This window comes from Nymphaea colorata, chromosome 10, assembly GCF_008831285.2.
Source record: "Nymphaea colorata isolate Beijing-Zhang1983 chromosome 10, ASM883128v2, whole genome shotgun sequence".
Lineage (NCBI taxonomy): Eukaryota > Viridiplantae > Streptophyta > Magnoliopsida > Nymphaeales > Nymphaeaceae > Nymphaea > Nymphaea colorata.
The window spans coordinates 16,116,299-16,138,312 of record NC_045147.1 but is presented as its reverse complement, the minus strand read 5'-3'; the positions used below and the strand labels follow the sequence as shown (position 1 = coordinate 16,138,312).

At 39.7% G+C, this 22,014-nt stretch overlaps 1 long non-coding RNA gene across 12 annotated transcripts; it reads right to left on the bottom strand.

The window, feature by feature from the left end:
- Nucleotides 1–90: 90 nt before the first annotated feature.
- LOC116263180 (uncharacterized) lies at nucleotides 91–20,236 on the bottom strand. Of its 12 annotated transcripts, none has more exons than XR_007574524.1 (9): nucleotides 19,454–20,236; nucleotides 19,222–19,326; nucleotides 13,799–14,133; nucleotides 13,575–13,673; nucleotides 6,039–6,106; nucleotides 5,275–5,355; nucleotides 2,787–3,156; nucleotides 2,580–2,642; nucleotides 91–278 (listed from the first exon to the last, which is right to left on the bottom strand). It is a non-coding gene; the product is annotated as an uncharacterized LOC116263180 (long non-coding RNA). The 12 variants fall into 12 exon arrangements; XR_007574523.1 differs by lacking the exon at nucleotides 91–278 and adding an exon at nucleotides 4,376–4,686 and having other exon boundaries at nucleotides 2,382–2,642; XR_007574525.1 differs by lacking the exon at nucleotides 91–278 and adding an exon at nucleotides 4,395–4,686 and having other exon boundaries at nucleotides 2,382–2,642.
- Nucleotides 20,237–22,014: the final 1,778 nt, after the last annotated feature.

The window sequence follows — 22,014 nt, the reverse complement described above, 5'->3', positions numbered from 1 at the left end:
ATAACCTTCCTTCATCCACTCCAAAAATCGTGGATATTGTAAATCTTTTTCTGTATATATGCTTGTAACAGCTAGTGAAAAATACAACGTGAGCATTTCTTAGTACTCTCAATTTCTCATTCTGTTGGATGAACAAAAATAGAGTTCTGCCGGTCAAAGTTTCATTTTCCTCAAACACGATCTAGCTGCTTTGTCAAATGCATATTGGACTCCGGTGCCCTGGTGATTGTAAATCCCTTACAGGATATCTCAGTAACTTCTTCGACGCAATATGTTATCTGCATTACGGTTCAAAGACAGTTGAAATAAGATGGTTCTGACCCTACATGTCTCGATCACAATATGATCCATGAAAATCCAGATCTCATGAAAATCTCGAAAGAGTGGAAATTCCAGATCTACATTATGACATTTCTTAGTGAAATAAATCAGTAAACTTGAGAGGAGGCAAAAACCAAAAAAGGGACTCAATCTTTGGAGAAATATCAAGGGCGTAAGTTAGAATGTTTCAGAAAAGCACATTCAACCTTTTAAACAATCACAAAATCGTACTCGTATTTATTTAATGCAAGTTTTGCATACAAACACATTAGAGATGCAACCTATTTAGTTCGGGCTGGATCTCCAACCTTTGTCAAATTCACCTTAATCGGGTTCTATGTAATGACTCCTATTTTTCCAAGATCAACTTCGACTAGTATAAAGTCTGACATTTATATACAATCAAACAATTACCTAACTCCCGGTATCCAGCAAAGATTCTGGTATGAAATTGCGAATCAAATTTGAACTTGGTTTAGCAGCCACATTTGAATTTCATCACAAGGTTCAATCTATTATAATGTAACTCATATTAGTATCGGACATATCCACCCCATTTATATTTTTAAAACCCAGCAACTGCCCAGAGAACTTTTCAACTTGAGCACTTAGGCAAGTCGCCCCCAACCACCGTAAAATGTCTGTTCAACTGGCTCGCATAGAAGCGGGCCAAAAACGATAGAATACTGACGAAGACGAGGTAGATCTATGCAACAAGGATATGGCAATGTCAATTGTACATGCATTATGGTTTAAAAACTTAACTTTAGAAACAATTATAAAACAATTAATTTCACGAATATAAGCTAAAATCATGAATTTATGCACAAATTGTCTTCTTGTTAAAATCGGTTAAAAATATATATATTGTTAAAACCGTGCGGTTCTGAATCAAACTAAATTAGTTGGACAGGGTGCCCATTCGAAGGATGAAGCGATTTTAGCTACTCAAAAATTCAGCCGAATCAGTTGTGGACCAACCAATCGTTGTAAAAGTAAACGAAATTAAATAAAAATAAATAAAGCCTTGGAATATAACAGAAATAAAATGACTCACGGCATTACTTTATCAGCCACTGGAACGAGACTGTTTGCCGTTGATTCTAATTGAATAGACTGACTTAAGCCGATTTTAGTAACATTTTAATCCTTATATATAAAATCGAACCTTAAATAGATATGCATAAACAAAAGCAAATCTAAATGCGGCATTGAAAGCAGTACAGTACAAATTCATCTTAGTCGGGTTCCATGTGATGACTTCTACTTTTCTAACATAAACCTCGACCAGTACAAAGACTGGCGCTTCTATATAATCAAGTTACCTAATATCAAGCAAAGATACAGGTATGAAACAGCTAATCAAATTTGAACTTGATTTTTTAGTCAAATCTGAATTTTATCACAAAATTCAGTCAACTATAATCTAATTCATATTAACAATCGAATATGGGGAATCCAATTATATTCTTCAAACTCAGCACCTGCGTAGAGGTTTTTAGAACTTTAGCAAGCCACCTCTAACCACCGTCAAATCCCTACTATATCCTTATTCCATTAGGTCTCATGTTAGGTTAGCTCTAATCAAACATAAGCTTAGTTGACATCATATTTAAACAATCAAACCACCTTTCAAAATTGCAAATAATCACCCACTCAGATGAGTACTGCAATATTATACAACGTATGCAAAAATAAATTTAAATATTCTCTTTATATATATATATATATATATATATATATATATAACAAAAAAGTCTATTAAAATTGGAAAGCTATACTATGATGAATTTGTCAAAAATTCTATTAGTCTGCTATTTTAATTAACGAAACAAACAGAAGTAAGATCTAAGGGATGGAAAACCCTTATCAGTCGTGAAAATCCTTTAGGCAGGGTGCTTGATAGCCTTAGTGATTTGAGATCATTAGGAATCATATATCCGTCTTAAAGTTTTGGTCATAATCCGAGGATCTCAAATCCAGTCAACTCAACAACTCCCAGCAGGTGAGAAGATTAATTTTTCCTATAACAAAGTAGATTTTGTTATAATACAAGCATATAAGCACATTCATGATTTCTATTATTAAACAAAAATACGAATTCCAATTATAAGCACATACATGATTTCTATTGTTCAACAAAAATATGAATGTCGATTATCACAAAGGAAAATAAAAAATTGACAAAAGAAATCAAAATTATGATATTTTTGGTGAACAAGAGGAGGTATGGATTCTTTCAAGGCACATAAATTTACCTAAATGTTGCTGACATTGGCGAACTAAGCAAAAGACACAGGCTGCTGCTAGCAGTTGCGCGCCTGTATTGGAAGGACAAATGTCAACTTGTTATATGTCCAATTTGGACCAGACATATCTAAAACATACAAGTTTATCACATACTAAGAAAACAGGGAATAATTTTGAAAAATATCAATGATGGCGCTGGTGCAAAACAACTTAACTGCAAACTTGCTGTTGTCTAACTGATGTTGGAGGTGAAAGAGGAACAGGATGAACAATGAAACAGAATGATAAAGTTGAAACTCGATCACCAACAACTTGATACCCTTCATCATATCCTTCTATTACCACATGCTATATTACATCACACTCAAAAGTTAGACAGACATCTGTGCAGTTTCCATTATTCACATACTGCCCACCTTGGACATTCAGGTCGTATGAAATATGGCCAACTATGTAGTTTCCTATATGAACCATTGGTAAGACTTCCTTCAAACAACCAACCCAGACGGACATCTTTCCACTAGAGCTCCAGCATGAGGAGGCTGGGCGTAATGCCTGATGAATTTTGTCCCCAAGAAGTTCGATCTACAAAACCAAAAGAAAGACCACTTTCAAATTGATACCATGACTGATGCAAGACACACAACATGGAAATGGGAAGAAAATAAAGGCCTGTCCACAATATTTATGATGAAAACTGCATCTACAAGTGCTTGTATGTGCTATATATTCGTTGACATCTCACTGAGTATGACTACAAAAAAAATTGACTACATGTTTCCTACCTAAGAAGATAAAGAAATATAATCTGTGTGTACTCAAAGGCGATACAAACTTTATATGCATCAACAGACAATCCGGATCATAGCAATTATCTCTGTGTATGTGTCACTCTCTCTCTCTCCCCCCCCCCCCTTTCTATATATATATATATATATATATATAGAGAGAGAGAGAGAGAGAGAGAGAGAGAGAGAGGAAAGTTGGTAAAAACCAGACCATTTGGGTAAGAGAGAAACCAGGCCTATTGAACTAGAGCATGATTTATATTAAATTAGTGTTTATAAACACAGTAGAGTCGTAGACAGTTCATATTTTATTTAAAACACTTTTTAACATGAATTTAAGAGGTTTCGTTTTTATCCCTTACCCAAGTGGTCTGGTAGCCACTAATCAATATATATACATATATACTGGTCCTAGATTTGTTAATGACAGATGATTGGATTACCATAAAGCTTGGGGCGTTTTTTTTAGAAAGCTCAAAAGAACACAAGCAGGAAAGGACATGTAACTAGGAAGGAAAGAGGAGCAATTTTCTTTTCAACAAAAAACACAGAAAAGTTAGTGACCATCTTTGTGTGTGAGCACACATCTATGTCACCTAAGTGCGGGGTGCACATGTTCCTGCATAGGGTCTCCCTCAACATTTGACCTATGCCACCAAAGTGTGGGGTGCACACGTTCATGCATAGGGTCTCCCTCAACATTTGACCTATGCCACCAAAGTGTGGGGTGCACACGTTCATGCATAGGGTCTCCCTCAACATTTGACCTATGCCACCAAAGTGTGGGGTGCACACGTTCATGGATAAGTTTAGGGTGCAGGTGCAGATACGGCAATTTTTCAAAAAAAAATTTGGTGTGGGTGCGGCAAGGGTGTATATATATGTGTATGTATACATGCATATAAATAATTTGTTACATAGTTATTTAAATATATAGTAGCATTATTTATTTATATATAGAATTTTGTATTAAAAATAATTTAGTTATGTGCACATGTAAAATGGTTAGTCTTGACCTGGTTCGGCTTACTGAACTGAATGTGCGGTGTCGGAGAAGCACCAGCACCAGCATTGACATGGGTGCCGCAGCCATTTAGAAGCACCCAGGTGACATAGCATTTGACCTTCAAGCAAATCCCCTCGGCTAGAAACCTTATTACAAATATTGTGATAGTTCCAGCAATATAAGCTTTGTGCAACCCAGAGAGCAGGAAAGAGAAAAAGTGACCAAGATAAGACACATTGTAATAATGAGATTAGTGAACTAGCTTATAAATCTTGTGTCAATAGAACTTTTGAGTTTTGACCAAACCCAATATTGTAGATCCTGCAAAATATGAAAGAATCAACCAAATAATTGAAATAATTAGACGGAAAATCAAACAGATCATAGATAGGTAGATAGAATAAGTAAATGGAAAATCAGACATATCACAGATAGATAGATAGATGTATGTATATATATATATATACACACACACACACACACACACACACACACACACAGAGAGAGAGAGAGAGAGAGAGAGAGAGAGAGAGAGAGAGAGAGAGAGAGAGAGAGAGAGAGGTTCGAACACTTCTGGATGTTACTAAACCATCAAGCAATACAAGTTTCAACTTAAAGGAAGAACCAACTAGGACCACCACAAACCATGAGTTGAGCATCTCTGTTTAAGGGTAGGACAGAGGAGACATATACAACAGTGGAATTGTTTCATTTAGCAATAAATACAGGTACTTGAGGATCTTATGATCATTAACAATGATTGACAAAGAAATCTTATCTCATACTGCAATTGCATCCTTCAGGCCTTTGTTGTTGGCCGTGAAGTCACAAAAAAAGTAAAAATTAACCAAAGAACCAGTCTCTGGTAACCCACTTTGTATTGCATTCAAATAAAAAAAATCAAGGAACCTTGGCATATTACTGCATGTGTGATAGTTCTTGTTGATAAAAGCTTGAGCAACATGCAGCATCACACCAGCTTTGATATTCCTGCACAGTTTCATTATTATCAACATTACCTTAGACAATCAAATTTAGTGTATGACCTAAGTCACACGGATATTGCTATGCGCATAGGTACGGACATGGAAATTTTAAAAAAAATTATGGATATGGGGATCCAGCAAGGGCTGTGTGTGTGTGTGCATGTGAAATTCCACAAGAATATAAAAAATTAATAAAAAAGACAAGTGAGAAAAATGCAAAACAAGTGAAAAATAACTTTTGGAAACTAATACGTAAAAATAATACGCAAAATGCAAAAATTAATATCCATTTTTTAAGAGTCATGTCCAAGTGTGTCATCAGACCCGTGTTCGTGTGCCAGCTTATGGACACAGATATGGTGGCCATTTTGCCATGTCTGTATCACTTAGGATATAACTTGAATCATCCCAAAAATATCATTGTACTTGCAAATAATGGATTAGATGGAAACATATGTAAATGTATGGGACATGGTATATAAAGAAATGTAGCAACTTGCTTTAACCTAAATAAGAAAATGAGAAAAGCATATTAGTTGCAACTTGCTTTGTCTTGTGCATGCTCAATTCAATCACAAATTGTCGACAATATAACATGTACATGTATGAGAGGAGAAATGAAAACAAACAAATGAAGTTGAAGAGTGGAGTACACCTCAAATAGTTCAAGCATAAAAATGTATGCACCTTAGCAACTGGGTGTGCCAGATCAAGCTCACACAAAATAGCATTTCCATCGTTTGACACAATTATTCCTGTTACGAGGCACAAAAGTTCCACTTGTCATCGAAGGAAATCAGACAATAGAGCCCACTGAAGAACACCAAAAAATTAAACGCTAACAGCAAAGTCATGAAACCATGACATCTCTACAAAACTAAAATCTGGATGAGATTTCTTATCTTAGTACCATAAAATTCAAAATGGAATCAATAGAAGAATAAATCCCCTAAATGAAATAAATAGCAATCATCTTAACTATTAAATGGAATAAATTTCCAACCAAAAGCACACTGCAGCATATACAAAAAATGCCACATTGTCATTTCCGGCTGACCATACATCAAGACAAGGCCTTTCTGACACCCCATTTTGGAAATATATCAATCCTTTATCAATCAGAACACCCTTTCTCAGTTGGTTTACCTCATCAAGCAATTGACCGCAGACATCCATCTCATTTCTGTGCATTGTTGTTGTTAGCCGCTGGCTAACAAGGGCATGCAAAAGGGAGAAGAGGAGAGGAGAGAAAGAGAGAGAGAAAGGCAATCCAAAAGCATGCTTAATTAGGGCAAATCCCAGCTTAAGTACAAGTAATTACGGGTCTGGACTGGACCGACTCTTACTGAAATCAGATCCGAACTGAAAACGTCAAATACCAAAACATAATGGAAGTAAACTCCTACTGCCCCACATGATCCCTATATGGATCGTAACAAATACTCCCCCCTTCAATAACACCTTGTCCTCAAGGTGTAAAGGATGGAAAACGCTGTTGTATGTCCTCCGAGTCTTCCCATGAAGCTGGCATCTCCTCCTCGATGAGCCACTCAATCAGCCACTGGATGCGCCACTTGCCATCCACGTTGATTCGTTGTATTCCTACTCGACGTAAGGGTTGTATGCCAGTGGGAATCGCTAAGACCGGGGCTGCTCCAACTTCTCCTTCGGTCGGTGGCTTGAGGCACGCCTTTAGTTTGGAAACATGAAAGACTGGGTGTATGGTGCTGCCCGGTGGTAACTACAGTTTGTAGGCGAGAGTACCGATCCTCTTTAAAATTTTATAAGGACCCACATACCTCGACAACAACTTACTTTGCCCTGCCCCTCGCATTCCTACTAGCCGTTGGGATGGTCGCCTTAAGAAAACCCAATCCCCCTCTTGGAACTGAACTGCCCCATGACGACAGTTGTATTGAATCACCATGCGATTCCGTGCTGCAGCCAAGTGATCCTTTCGATCCTTAAGAATCACATCGCGGCACCTCAACTGCGTATCAACAAACCCCTCTCGTGTCGTTGCCAATTGATACCTGCGGATAGTAGGAGGAGGACGCTTACAAACAACCTCAAAAGGGGTGGTGTTCTGGATGTATGCCAACTAGTATTGTAAGCGAACTCTGCCCATGATAGATAGTTGACCCAGGTTTTGGGATGCTCCCCCACAAAGCATCGCAAATAAGTCTCAAGACTACGATTTACTACCTCTGTCTACCCATCTGTTTAAGGATGATATGCGGTACTCATCTTAAGTTGCGTCCCTGTAGTTTGAAGTACTCCTGCCAAAAAGCATTAACTTACAATGGAACGTGGCATACCGTGAAGCTTCCCCACTTGCTCCTGAAAGGTCTGCGCTACTGTTTTGGTGGAAAAGGGGTGTGCGAGGGCTATGAAGTGTGCGTATTTCGAGAGCATGTCTACTACCACCAATATAACATATTTTCCCCGAGAGCGGGGTAATCCCTCGATGAAATCCATGGACATATCTTCCCAAATTTGCTCATGAACAAGAAGGGGCTGCAAGAATCCAGTGGGTCGTGTGGTCTCATACTTATTGCGTTGACATACATCACCTTGTCGCACATAATCCCGTACGACGCGCTTCATTCCCGACTAGAAAAACGCCGTTCTTAGACGCCGATAAGTCCCTTCTACTCCTTCATGTTCTGCGCTCTTTGAGTCATGAAAATGTGAGATTAAAGTACCTGGCAGAGCTGTCTCGAGCGGAATAAATACACGGCTACGAAAGTAGAGATAAGGAGGGCGCCACTCTTAGTCGTATCGTCTCGTAGGATCCTGTAACAGGTCGGTTCGTATCCTTTGCACCGATGTTGCTGACTGGTGAGCGTGCTGAATATCTATCCAAATATTACACTGAATGGCCGATAAGGTCCAGAATCTATGCCTTTCCTGCACCTGTTGAGAGAGACCATATGTGGCCGGGTTTTTCTTCTCGCTGCGATGCCGAATCTCAAAATCAAAGGTGAGCAGTTTCATCACCCAACGCTGCACTGCCGGTACCAATGTTTTCTATTGTAAACAGTAACGCGGGCTGTGGTGGTCCATGAGCACCACAAACCTCTTACCCAGCAAATAATGTCGCCATCTAAGAATCGTCAATACCATAGCGATGAGTTCACACTCGTAGGCTGATTTGCTGCTGAACGTGGGTCCCATGGCGTGACTGAAAAATGCTATTGGATGTCGCTCTTGGCTCAAAATCGCACCCAATGCTGTGTCGGATGCGTCCGTCTCTACTTCAAACGGCATAGTGAAGTCGAGCATGCGTAGTACCGGCGCTGACGTGATGGCCTCTTTGAGTTTGTCGTATGCTTCCTTGGCTTGGTCAGTCCATCGAAACTGATCCTTTTTTGTGAGGTGTGTCAAGGGTGCTACAATACTGCCAAAGTTGCGCACGAACTTACGGTAGTACCCCGCCAATCCTAGAAACCCACGTAGTTCTCTGACCGATTGAGAAATGGACCAATTACGCACTACCTGCACTTTATCCTCTTCCATCTTCACGCTGCCATTGCCAATCACGTGGCCGAGGTAAGTGACTTCACTCATTCTGAATGAACACTTGGGGAGTTTGGCGTGAAGGGAGTGTTGTCGTAACGTAGATAGCACCACCCGCAGATGATTTAAATGTGCCTCTTCATCTGCACTAAAGACAAGGATGTCGTCAAAGAAGACCAGTACGAACTTGTGCAGGTGGGGTCGGAAGATATCGTTCATGAGGGACTGAAACGTCGCAGGAGCGTTCGTGAGGCCGAACGGCATCACTCGAAACTCATAATGGCTACCCGGGGTTAAAAATGCTGTTTTAGGAACATCCTGTGGCGCTATCCGTATCTGATGATACCCGACACGAAGATCCAGCTTCGAAAACAGGGCTGCACCCCTGAGGTCATCAAGGATGTCTTCCACGATAGGAATGAGATAGCTATCCTTCACCGTTACAACATTTAAAGCGCGGTAGTCTACACAAAACTGCCAATTGCCATCCTTCTCGCGAACCAGGAGGGCAGGAGACGCAAACAGGCTGCGGCTAGGCTGTATAATTCCCTGTTCCAACATTTTTTGCACAAATCGAGTTAGGGCATCACGTTGGGTCGGGTTATACCTGTATGGTCTCCTCTTCATTGCTTCCGCCCCTGGGTGAAGCTCTATGTGATGGTCGTAGGCGCGCGAAGGAGGTAATCCGTGAGGAACATCAAAACACATCTGAAAATTCCTCCAGCAGTGGAGGTAGTCGCGCACCCGTGAGGGTGGGGTCTGACCTCTCTTCCCCCATGGCGCTGGTCATGAGTAGCACGTACAAAGCTGCCGCTCCATGTAACATTTTGGAGGTGGCGGTCTCTTGGACTAGTTCTCTTGGAGTAGCTGAAAGGGTTAGGTGCCTCCCATCCGGTTGTGTAAAGTGCATTTTCATGTTAACGAAGTCCCACACAACCTCGCCCAGCCCCTTCAACCAATGGATGCCTTGGACTAGGTCCGCCCCGGCCATTGCTAGTGTATACAGCTGTACCGAGAACCCATGGCCTTGTATCTCCAGTTTCTCGTCGGTGCACCGCCCTTTACATTTTAAGGAACTTGCATCTCCCACGACCACATCAAATGTTGGCTGCTGGTCGATTTGACACCCCAGAGCTCTAGCGGATTTCTCACAGATGAAGTTATGCGTGGACCCGGTATCCACTAGTACACTAACCTTTCGACCTCGGAGCCGGCCCTCCACTCGCATCAACTGCGGAACTTCATGTCCCGATAAGGCATGGAGGGATATTTCAGGTGACTAAGCGAACTCCATTTCCTCTTGTCCCCGTTCGCCGAGAGTCTCCACCGGGGCGTCGTCCCCTTCTTCCTCAACTAAGTACATGTGAAATCGTCGACAGGCGTGGCCCGGCGTTCATGGTTGATCACAGTCGAAACAAATATTTTGACGTTGTTTTTCACGTATCTGGTCCGGAGTAAGGCGGCGAATAATAGGGCGGTTCGCTGGTTTGCCTATGTTCGCCCGGCCTGGTGGTACTTCCGAACTTGTAGCAGCTGCACCTTGAGGACGAACCACGGCCACCCCTCGCTCGAGGCTTTGATATCGCTGCTGGTTCTCCTCCACCATATGAGCTATCGCAAAACAATCGTGCAAATTGATGGGTTGCATGCCTTGCACCTCAATACGGATCTTGTCCTTGAGTCCCCCAACAAAGGCACCGATCAAAGCTTCCATTGGCCATCCCCGAACCATATTGCTAAGTTCTTCGAAACACTCCTAGTAGGCAATGACCGACCCCGTCTGACGTATTTTGGAGAGCTCCTGGTTGTAGTCAACATAAACCGAGGGTCCGAAACGTGTCGCCATGGCTGTGACCAAGGTCCTCGAGTCTGGCCGTCCGTGTTGAGCTATCAGCCATCGGTACTAACAAATTACTTTCCGGTCGAAGTTCATGGCAGCATGAGCCACTTTCATCGTCTCTAAGATCCCGTGGCACTCGAAGAACTGCTCGGCTTTAAATATCCCGCTATGTAAATCTTCTCCGCTGAATCAGAGGAAGTTGCTCTTGGCGGGCTTGAAGCGCGCTGGGTTAGTTCCCCCATAAAAACCAGTAGATGAGTTAGGGAAGAATCCCGCAGGGGCATCGGTTCGGCTGTTGCTGGGGCCGGAAAGGGTTCCACTGTTCGTGCCGCCGGAGACGGAGTTCAGCAGAGCAGCGGGCAGAACGCTGCTGGTGGGCATGGCCGATCCGAATGACCCAAAGGCAACGCCAGCGCTGATCGGAGGCTGAAACAGGGGCGCGACGGGCAACTGAAACAGGGGAAAGGCGCTGATCGGCGGCGTACGCTGATCCTGACCGGGCTCGCCTGCGATGGGTGCGCGGAGGGAACCTGGTGGCGTGTGTGCCAGCAAGCTGGCGGGAACCGCGTGCGCTGGTGAGCGGTTGCTGGAGTGGGGGTCGCCGAACGGAGCGCTACCAAGGGCGGGAGCTTGCTGCACCAGATCACGAAAACCTGCTGCTATGGCGGTGTGAAGACGAGCCTCAACCTCGGCTTGCACATGTTCCATGGTCTGCAGCTGCCGGTTCACTTCGATGATCGTTTCTTCCGTCCAGGGGCGATGCGCTTCTACTACTGCCAAGGTGGCGTTGTTGATCGTCGAACGTCGGTGGCGGCGGCAGCGCGACCATCGCCACGACCATCCCTGGCTTTGATACCATTTGTTAGCCGCTGGCTAACAAGGGCGTGCAAAAGGGAGCAGAGGAGAGAACGAGAGAGAGAAAGGCAATCCAAAAGCATGCTTAATTAGGGCAGATCCCAGCTTAAGTACAAGTAATTATGGGTCCGGACTGGACCAACTCTTACTGAAATCAGATCCAAACTGAAAACGTCAAATACCAAAACATAATGGAAGTAAACTCCTAATGCCCCCCACGATCCCTATATGGATCGTAACAGTTGTATCCCCAGGAACAATACAGTTCCCAGCCTCACCAAATTCACTCCCCGAAGTTTTCAAAAAAGGAGACGAGAACATGAACTTATACCTAAACCTAGCCAAAAGCATTAATTGAATAGTCGATTTGCAAAGGAATGACTGAATCTCGCTTAGGCCTCCAATTGCGTTACAAGCTTGACTGGCCTCCTCCTCCTCCTGTCAATGGAAAAGCTGATTCCTGCCCCAGAAATTCCTAGCAGCGGCTCACTAGAAACCACAACATGATCTGATCTCCATTGAACACCCCTGCCATTGTAAGAAACAATTTTCCTTTCAAAATGCGACCCTTTCACCCTTATTTGAAGATGAAGGTTAAAGCAACAAAGATGGGGGACACAAAGAAGGCAATCACCATGGCACTGCCTGCAAAACTCTGCGACTGGTTGAAAATTCTTACTGGGAATGACACTGATGGGAAGTACTCAGGTCAGGAAATGGCAGTGGACATATATGTTGCAGGTTTTTGTTCATGGCAACAAGATTGGGAAATGGGGGGAGAAAAGAGGGAATTTGTAGAGGTTGGTAAAAAGATGGAGAGAAAGGAAATGGAGGTGCACGCTCAAAAATTTCAGCCATGCTCATTTTTGTAATGTTTAGCTCTCTCTTTCTCTCTTTGAGTTCTTTGATGCCAGAATTAATGGCCATGATCTGCCATGGCTGTTGCCACAAGCAAGGTTGTTGCATATACGTCAAATTGTTGTAGTGACTTAATACTCAACCAAAAAATCATCATGAGGCACCTCCATCACATTGGCAGACACCGGCTGCACCTATATTCATACTAGGGTACTTCATACATGGTTCAAAGTTCAAACAGGCTTGTATCTAACGCAGCTACACATTGTTCTACTTTAGATGTTCATTAGTTATATATTTTAAAATATCCCACAATTTAGCACTTAATTTTTAATCTCAATTTTTTATTCACAACTCCCTTTGAAGGTTGAATGCATTTGCGCACCACAAATTTTCAGCATATAAATATACAGATAGCCATGTCCAACTTTTAACTAATTGCCTTGTTGAACACCTCATACCCAAGCCACACCCTCTACCCACAGCACTACCAATATCACTATATGACAAACTCTAGCCAAATCCAAGAGGCTTCACGACCCAATTATGACAAAAAGAACTTGAATGAACTAAAAGCCACCTTAGAGTGGTTATCAGTATCCCAGTTAATCTAAAATGATAAAAAGGTAAAAAAGAAATTGCCATCTGAAAGAAAAGACAGATGGTATTTATCAAAATATAACAAGGACAGACTATTTTTATAGCAAAATATGAAAAATAAAAGTAGATAATCAGTTTACCAATTGATTATTCGTATATCCATTTTGTTGCACTCAGTTCCTCCACTAGATCAGCAAAACAAAAGAACATATCAGCATCGCACCATGTTTCTCTAAATTCCTTCAACAGCAGGTTCTCAAGCATGCTGAATATTAGAAGAAGATCCAACCTAATTCTACTCCCACAAAGATCCAGAATTGACATGTAAAACCACAAGATTAAGAGAACCTTAGACATTCTCGGACCTGATGCCTGCTCCAAATCCCATTCAATTTAATTTACCCTAAGGCCCATTTGGAATCCATGGGATAAAATCCTCAAACAAAAAAGTTCATGAAATAAAATACCAGAATCTTCTTTTCATAGAAATAAAATCCTAGCCCTTCTTTTTTGTTTGAAGGGCATAAAGTAAGTATTTTGAAAAAGCTTACCATGTTTGATCAATGAGAAATAAATTGCCGTCATTTTCTCAGCATTCACCTCTTCTTCCTTGCCTGTGTCAACATCTGCACTCTTGGTTCAGTCATAATCTGCAAAAGAAAATTGCAATAAGGCAACTGCTACTCGTGCCACCATTGTGCTCTACTTGGAGCAGGCAAAAAGCTGGAGCTAAATCAGTAATAGAAAACAATAAGCAAACCTCAATCATGCACACCTGCTCAAAGGACATGCATCGTAGTCCACAACTTCCTCGAATCACTTGCAATATTTCAGAATCTAATCCCAAGTATGGGAGGACACAAAGTTGCAACTTTAGCATGCCAAGAGAAATTGCAGCAGAGACCTAAGCTCATCAAGTCAAGATTAGATGGACACAGACATTGTAGATGACTAACAAATGAACTTAAAAACTGAAAATAAGTGCATCTATCCACCAGTTGCATAATTCTCATGTCCTACCCAAATTACAGCGGACAGCAGTTACATATTCTCCTTCAAACATCCAATGGCAATCCCCACAATTTCCAGCCATCTTCCCACACAGTAGACCTAAAAAAAAAAAAAGTTTCACATGGGGATCAAAAAGAACAGTCATGTCCTTATGTATTTGCAAACCATCGCCATCACAGACGCAGCCACAACCATGGGCTTTGGTAGAGAGGGAGAGGGAGAAAGGTTTGAAAAAGAAAGAAAAAAAAAAGAAGGGCCACCTCCCAGCAGGTATGTTCGACGGCCATGGGCTCTCATAGAGAGAGACAGAGACAGACACAAAGAGATAGAGATAGAGAAAAAGACAGAGTTTGAAAGATAAAAGAGAGGCCATGCTGCAGCTTGTAGCCAGCCTTTGGTAAAGAGAGAGAGAGAGAGAGGTTTAAGAAAAAAATAAGAGGGGCCACATACAAGAAGCAGAAAAACATTATAGAGTTGAGGCGTATGCCATGAGGTTGAGAGGGAGAAAACGAATGAAGATAAGTCGCTTGGCCACACACGAAGCCGCATGCTAAAGGGAGCTGGTTTGTGTTCCACCCAAAAGCTAGAGACCCATCTTGGGCCTGCTAAGAAGACAATTGTTTCACAAAACACTCAACATAGGTAAATCCCCACCCATTAAGCTATATGGGTCTAAAATCCATTTCAGCAACTAATTTAAAAGGCTTTGGACTTTGAATGGATCAAGGGTCTAATATGATCCGGTTTAAATGATGCACTTGAATCTTGGATCTCAAGTTTGAATTAGATGTCTAATCTAATCCGATTAAATGTTAAATTCAATTGGCATTTTGATCAGATGTCTAATTTGAACAGGTTTAGGATGTGTAATTTGATCAGAGGTTTAATTTGATCAGCTTAAGACGTATGATTTGCATTTTGGACTTGAGAACCGAATTAAAAGAATAATTATTTCTGGTGTAGAAGTTAGATTTGGACATTGAACAGAGATCTAGATGAAAAAGTCTAATATGATCTAATTTAAATTTTGAACCTACGAACTAGATCAAAGGCCTAATCGTAATTGGTTTAGATGTTGGATTTTGAGTTTGAACCAAGTACCTAGATCGGAGGTCTAAGCCAATTCAAACGTTGCATTTAAATTTTTGAACTTGCGTTTGGATCAAAGATATAATATAATCCAATTAGATGTTGGATAAGATGGGTATTTAGATCATAGGTCTAATCTGATCAGGTTTAGGTGTTGGATTTGGGTTTAGGATATGTGACTTGATCAGAGGTCAAATTTGATCCACTTAAGATGTTGGATTAAGATTTTCAACCTAAGAACTAGATTAGACACTTAATCAGATCTGGTTTAGATGTTGAGTTTGGACTTTGAATAGATCAAGGGTCTAAACTCATCTGATTTAGATGTTGCATTTAATTTTGGATTTTGGGTTTGGATTAGAGGTCTAATCTAATCCAATTATATGTTGGATTCGATGGGAAGTATGAGAAGAGGTCTAATATGATCAGGTTTACATGTTGGATTTAAGTTTAGGAAATGTGATTCGATGATAGGTCAAATTTGATATGCTTTAGATGTTGGATTTAGATTTTGAGACTAAAAACCAGATCAAAGACCTAATCATATATGGTTTAGATGTTGGATTTTGACTTTGAACCACGTATCTATATTAGAGGTTTAAGCTGATCTAGTTTAGATGTTGTATTTAAATTTTTGAGATTGGTTAGGATCAATGGTTTAATCTAATATGATTAGATGTTGGATTCAATGGGTATTTATATTAGAGGTCTAATCTGATCTGGTCTAAGTATTGGATTTGGTTTTAGGACATGTGATTTGATTAGAGGTCTAACCTGATCTACTTAAGATGTTGGATTAAGATTTTGAACCTAAGAACAGGAAAAGAGGACTGATCATATCCAGTTTAGATGTTGGATTTAGACTTTGAATGGATTAGGGGTGTAATCTGATACGGTTTAGATGGTACATTTGAATTTTGGATCTAGAGTTTGGATTAGAGGTCTAATCTAATCCGATTACATGTTGAATTTGATGGGATCAGAGGTCTAATCTGACATGGTTTAGTTGTTGGATATGGCTTTAGAATGTGTAATTTGATCAAAGGTTCAAAGTTTGAACATGAGATCTAGATCAAAGGTATAATCTGATCCAGTTTAGATGTGACATTTGGATTTTGGATCTCACATTTGGATCAAAAGTCTAATATGATCCAGTCTAGATGTTGAATTCAATGAGCACCTTTATCAGAGGTTTAATTTGATCTAGTTTGAAATTTTAAATGTTGGATTTAAGTTTAGGATTTGTGATTAGAGGCCTAATTTGATCAAATTTGAATGTGGCATTTGGATTTTGAACCTAAGAACTAGATCGAAGGCCTACTCATAACTGGTTTAGGTGTTGGATTTTGACTTTGAATCAAGTACCTAGATCAAAGGTATAATCTAATCTAGTTCATTTGTTGTATTTGAATTTTTGAACTTTCTTTTGGATCAAAGGTGTTATATAATCTGATTAGATGTTGGATTCGATATGTATTTAGATCAGAGGTCTAATCTAATTAGGTTTAGGACATGTGATTTAATCAGAGGTCTAATTTGTTCCGATTTAGATGTTGCATTTGAATTTAGAATTTTGGGTTTGGATTAGAGGTCTAATCTAATCCAATTATATGTTGGATTTGATGGGAAGTTTGATTAGAGGTCTAATATTGATTTGGTTTATGTGTTGAATTTAACTTTATGAGATGTGATCTAATCAGGGATCTAATTTGATCTGCTTTAGATGTTGGATTTGGATTTTTAGCCTAAAAACCGCATAAAAAACCTAATCATATATGGTTTAGGTATTGAATTGTGACTTTGAACCAAGTATCTGGATCAGAGGTCCAAGCTGATCTAGTTTGCATGTTGTATTTGAATTTTGAGCTTGGGTTTGGATCAGTGGATTTGATGAGTATTTAGATTAGAGGTCTAATCTGATTTAGTCTAGTGTTGGATTTGGGTTTAGGACATGTGATTTGAACAGAGGTCTAACCCGATCTGCCTAAGATGTTGGATTAAGATTTTGAACACCTGAGAGGACTAATCATATCCAATTTAGATGTTGGATTTGGACATTGAATGGATCAAGGTCTAATCTGATCTGATTTAGATGTTGCATTTGAATTTTAAATCTCGATTTCGGATTAGAAGTCTAATATAATATGATTACATGTCGAATTGAATGGGTATTTTGATAGGAGGTCTAATCTGAATTGGTTTAGTTGTTGGATAAGGGTTTAGAATGTCTAATTTGATGAGAGGTTGAATCTGATTAGCTTAATATGTATGATTTGGATTTTGAACTTGAGAACCTGATTAAAACCCTAATTATTTGTGGTTTAGAAATTGGATTTGGACTTTGAACTCAGGATCTAGATCAAAGGACTAGTTAATCTAGTTTAGATGTTACATTTGGATTTTGGATATCGATTTTGGGTCAGAAGTCTAATCTAATGTGATTAGATGTTGAATTTGATGGGTACTTTTATCAGAGGTCTAATCTGATCCAATTTAAATGTTGAATTTAAGTTTAGGATCTATGGTTCGATCAAAGGTTTAACCTTATCTGCTTTCGATGTTGGATTTGGATTTTGAACCTAAGAACCAGACCAAAGGCCTACTCATAACTGGTTTAGATGTTGGATTCTAACTGTCAACCAAGTATCTAGATGAAAGGTCTAAATTCAATTTAGATGTTGCATTTGAATTTTTGAACTTGGGTTTGGATTAGAGGTATAATATAATTGGATTAGATGTTGGATTCGACGGGTATTTAGATCAGAGGTCCAATCTAATTTGGTTTAGATGTTAAATTTAGGTTTAGGACATGTGACTTGATCATAGGTCTAATATGATCCTCTTAAGATGTTGGATTAAGATTTTTAACCTAAGAACCGGACCAAAGGCCTAATCAGATCTAATTTAGACGTTGGATTTGAACTTTGAATAGATCAAGGGTCTAATATAATCTGATTTAGATGTTGGATTTAAATTTTAGATTTTGGCTTGGATTGGAGGTCTAATTTAATCTGATTATATGTTGGATTTCAATTGGAATTTTGATTAAAAGTCTAATCTAATTTGCTTAAGATGTTGGTTTTGAATTTTGAGCCTAAGATCTTGATAAGAGGTCTAATATGATCTTGTAGATGTGTTGGATTTGAATTTTGGATCTTGGGTTTGGATCAGAGGTCCAAGCTAATCCGATTAAAGGTCGGATTTTATGGGTATTAGGAACAGAGGTCCAATATGATCACCTTTAGGTGTTGGATTTGTGTTTAAGACTTGTTAATTGACCAAACGTCTAGTCTGATCCACTTTAAATGTTGAATCTGGATTTTGAACCTGAGAATCGGATCAAAGGCCTAATCATATCCTATTTTGATGTTGAAGTTCCACCTAAGAAACCATTGTCTCACTATCAACCCCATCATGAAATTATGGAATTCATGTCCAGATTTTGTACATCCAAGAAAAGTTTGCACCATATTCATAAATTCATTATTAGAATCTAAAATATGCGATAACATCATTCTAAACATGAAATATGCAAGTCATGCCAAATTTTCTAATTCCATAAAACATACTGCAGAGTCCCTAAGTTCATTATTAGAATGAAAAATAAGCAACATCACATTAAGAAGAAGAAGCAACAGGAGTAGAACAATAAGAATTTGTAGAACAAGAGACATCATGGTTGAAAAATCCGTAGAAAATCAAAGTAAAAAAAATCAAAAAATAGTCACAGGGTACGAGTATCCTAATCATAACAAATACCAAAAATGTAAGTTACAGGACAGTGTAGATTATCCTTATCTAGAATTATCACAAACCTTGTCCTGGCCACCTAGATCCCATACGGTGAAGCTAATGTTTTTGTATTCGACAGCCTCTACATTAAAACTTGCGAAGGAAATACAAGCGACGGACACAAATGACACAAGCAAGTACGCAGCACTCGTGCAAGCTTCCCTTGTATGGTCTGTATTTTCTTCTCAAACAAATAAATGCATGTAAAAGGGAACATGATGAATAACAAAAATCGTGAGTTGCCTCTTTTTAACACCAGAAAACATGTGGTCACAGAGAAGAAGAAGAAGAAGATATCTGGCTTACATAATACAGAGGAAACACGGGGGGAAACAACTGATCCATTGCCTGCTCACGCATACACCAACTGTTGCAGCAAAGACGAAGCCCTGTTGCAGCAAAAACCAATCCCTGACAGCAAGAAAGGAAAAAACGCAAGGGTAAACATTCATGTCACATATTAATTACGCAAAGTCCAAGAAGAGAGAATGAGAGAGAAAAAAAAAATTGATAAGGATCCGAGATATATTGTAGTTACCTTAACCGCAAAACAAAAAGCTCGGCAAAGTGAGAAAACTAGATTGCGACGCAATCATCAACATGTCGGCGGTTTATGGTATTGTTATCGACGCATCATTCCCTGTCAATGACATTCTCACTAGGTCGACGTACCCAACTGCGTCGAAGATGGGCAGTGAAGCACTCCGACGCCAAATGGATGCATTTAATTTGGGGTTTATGAACTCCGATGGCGGATTGATGCGTCGAAGGTGACAATTGGACTACAGCGCCACCCATACCATCGGAGATTAAATGAGAAGGCACCAACGTAGACATCGCCGTCGGACCCCTGTTTCGATGGATGGTTCTTCCATCGACGGTGGAGTTTAAGGGTTTTGATGCCTGGCTTTGGGAAGTTCGACACCAAGAACCTCAGTCGCGGATCGTTTCCAGCCGTCGAAACCGTTGATGTTTGTACTGCTCAGCAACGGGAGGATCGTCGCGTTGTCATTTTGGCTAGGGCAGCGAGCATAGCAGTTTTCTGTAGCGATCGCTTCTTCAGTCGACCCTCAGCTTCAGTGCTGCCCTCACCTCCATGCTGCTGCGATCGGTTAAGACACCGAGAAAATCAAGCCTCTCGCACCAATTGACGACCCAAGAACACAAGAATCAAGGAAGAGTTTCTTGGCGGGCATCGACTGGAGACGATCGACGACAGAGAGAGACAGACCCTAAGAGGAAACTGAGGAGTGGGGGAGGGGGAGTTGAAAAAGGGAGGGAGAGGGAACACACCATGGCTTCTTGCCTTTTCTGATTAAAAAAAAAAGGAGGGAAAGGAACGCACCGCTAACCGTGGCTTCTGGTCTTTTTAAATTCAAAGTCTTTTCACAACCATACATATATATATATATATATATATAATAATAATAATTTAAATCATTTATCGAACCTAGCCTCGAAAACTCGATGGCCCGACGCTCACCCTTACTCTTCAATTGTGAAAATTCTTTTTAAATATAAAATTTAGATGTTTCAATCTTCTCATCATTTAAAACAGCATAAAATTTGTAGTATTTGCAAAATCGACAAAAAAAAAAGTGCATAGGAAAGAACATACTAATATGATAGTAATTCCTAAAGGCATCTAAAATGAATTATGACATGATATGACGATATATATTGTTTTCATGTCCAATTCAAACATTAGATGCAATTAAGCAATCCTGCTTAGAACAACAATTAAGACATGGGTTGCGCTAACTAACATGTGTTCTAAGAATTGAGTGTTCTTCTAAGGAAACACCCACTTACAACCCAATTAATTGAAAGAATCATAACCCTAGCGCTTAATTAAACTAAGTTTTAGTTCGTTGGATCGAACCATCTTTAGATTTAAACCTCACTAAATGCAATTGTCAAGACGGCTTACCCCATTTTGAAACGTATATGAGTCACTCTCATCATAGATTAAAGCAGGCATACACCCTTAAGACACAGTTAACTTTTTCATATTGTTAAGATCACACTTAACTTTTGCACCATTACTCAAAATAATTAATTTCACACATGATTTAAAGATTGAACCCTAGGAAAAAATTCACGATGAACTCATCAGTTCAGTGGCTTCCACCACAATACATGTTGCCAAAGCTTCCACTCAACCCTTTATCCCTTTTAGATGTTGGTCAAGATGGTGCCAATGAAATATTGTATCATCAATTTGATTTTTATGGGTGTTACGTCTCTATGTCAGTATAGTAAAACTGTTATGGTAGTTGACATATATTGGGTCAATATCACATTGCGCACTAACAATTTCAACTTTCATTAAAATGACAGACGAAACATTTCTCTAATTCACCTTAAAGTTAGTGGAGTGCCCTGCATCAAATTGACCAAAACCAACCTAAAGTCAGACCAAAACACAAATTTTACTTATAGATATCAATTATTGCCCCTAATGAATTGGATATAGGGGCAGAAGCAGATGCGGGCAACATGTAGAAAATTGCTACACCAAACCGTAAAAAACACTTATTGTTTATATTGACATTTTAGGGATTTTTTCCTCATTGATAGCCTTTAAAATTTAAAATTTATTACTAGTATCCTTAGCTAGAAATTTTTGGCTCCACCCCTTAGGTTACATTTGTTTCACCGCGGATCTAAGATCTACTGTGATCTAAAACCCTATGATATCAAATATATGGATTTAAGCTAGAAACTTCTCCCCCCTCTCCTCCAATCGGACCTTAAATCCATGATTTTTAACATGTAACATATATTTCAAATCTCTGTTATTGAGATTGACAAACTGAAGATCTCAACATGCAACTGGACGAAGGCATGAGAAGCATCATGAAACCAGTGCAGGTTCTCATATTATTTTCAATTATATATTGAACATTGAGATTTTGAAATGATTAAGTTTGGAGATTGATAATAGTTTAGATCTTGATACCAAAAAAAAAAATGCAGTTCAGGGATCATCTTAACCAGTATGTGATCATGTGCCACATTATCTTCAATGTCTTGATCTTTATGCATCCTCCTAAATTGTCTGCTGTCTGCTGTGAATTCACCACATCTGCTCTGTTT